The sequence below is a fragment of the Belonocnema kinseyi genome, chromosome 1, assembly GCF_010883055.1.
Source record: "Belonocnema kinseyi isolate 2016_QV_RU_SX_M_011 chromosome 1, B_treatae_v1, whole genome shotgun sequence".
Lineage (NCBI taxonomy): Eukaryota > Metazoa > Arthropoda > Insecta > Hymenoptera > Cynipidae > Belonocnema > Belonocnema kinseyi.
Genome location: NC_046657.1, coordinates 101,180,635 through 101,182,343, shown reverse-complemented (window position 1 = coordinate 101,182,343; position 1,709 = coordinate 101,180,635).

Sequence of the window (1,709 nt, the reverse complement as noted above, 5' to 3'; positions counted from 1 at the left end):
AATTTACAAAGAGTTTTGGGGGTTTGCGCTGGCGCCGGGAAAAGAAAACAGCTTCAGATTTAGATTTGTTGATTTTAAATCTCCATCTGTAGTACCAGTCGACAACAATTGGAGTGAATCTATTTAGACGGGAGGAGCAATGACTGATGACCTTGGAGGAATGGAGGAAACCAACATCGTCAGCGTATTGGACCGTGACTATTTTCTCGTCAACAGGTATGTCGTAGCAATACAGGTTGAAGAGAGAGGAAGAGAGTTTGGAGCCTTGAGGGACACCGGAAGTGATAGGTTGGGAGTCCGATAAAGATTTTCCGACGCGAGCTCTGAAGCTCCTGTTCGAGAGAAAGGATATGATTAAACCGATAAGATAGAGGGGAAATTTTAGCTTGATGAGTTTGTGGATAAGGCCGTCGTGCCAAACTCTATCAAAGGCCTGTTTGCAGTCCAAAAGAAGCATGGCTGTGTGCCTGCCCTTGTTGAGGTTTTCGGCAATGTATTCGGAAACGCGCAGAAGTTGATGGGCTGTACCATGATGTTTGCGAAAACCGTGCTGGAAATCGGGGAGAAAATTGTTGTTTGAGACAAAGTTATCGAAACAGGTCAGAATAATGTTTTCAGCTAGTTTGCTGAGAGTGCAAAGTAGACTGATAGGTCGATAGCTGGATGCTGAGCTGAGAGGTTTACCCTGTTTTGGGAGAAAGATTACGATAGCTTCCTTCCAAGCCAGGGGAAAGTATTGTAACCGCATCATTGCGTTGACAATGTTGCAGATGGCTACGATGTGTTTGCGGGGAAGTATTTTCAGTACCTTATTACTGATGGAGTCATTGCCGGGAGCTTTACGGCTTTTCAGTGAGCGGATTACGTCGGAGACTTCTTTAGGTGAGGTGGGAATGAAGTTTGTATCTGTAACCGTGAAGTTTTGTGCAGTAATTGCGATATGGTCGTGAAAGTTAGCGAATTTATCGAGACTAGGAAAGGGAGAGCATTGCTCTTTGAGGGATTCTGCAAAGATATTAGTTTTTTCCTGATCGAGAGAAAAGGATTGATCATCTTTGGCGATAGAGGGGGGGGGGGTTCTATTACGAAGGCATTTTATGACTTTCCAACATCTTTTGGGATTTAATTCGGCTTCGGCTATGAAGGAGTCGAATGAGGACTTATCGATGGGTTCGAGAAGGGATTTTAGTTTTCTTTGAAGGAAGTTGAGACGCTGGCGATGTTTACGACCACGGTAAGACTGCCAGTGTTTCCGGGCATGATTTTTCTTGCGAATAAGACAGTGTGTGGGGGGTGAGAGTTTGGTTTTACGCCTGAAAGTGGGGTGCGTTGAGGAGGCAAGTTTAACAGAGTTTTGGATGTCTTGAGTCAGGGCTGCAACAGGTGCATCCAGGTCTGGAATAGAACGGATTTGACTGCATTTAATAGAGGAAGTTTCGAGAATATATTTGAGATGGAGGCAATCGATTTTATATTTTGACGGAGGAGAGAGTTCGGGGCTGCCCGATAATTCTAGCAGTACTGGGTTGTGGTCGGAACTTAGTTCAGAAAGAGTCCAGGGGTCTTTGTCGATTAATACATTCTTTGTTAAGAAGACGTCGAGGATATCGGGTTGATGTTTAGAAGAACTAGGAAAGTGAGTGGGTTCAGAGGGAGCCTCGATAGTGAGATTATGGCGATTCAGGGTTCTGAGGAGAGCGTTGCCTTTG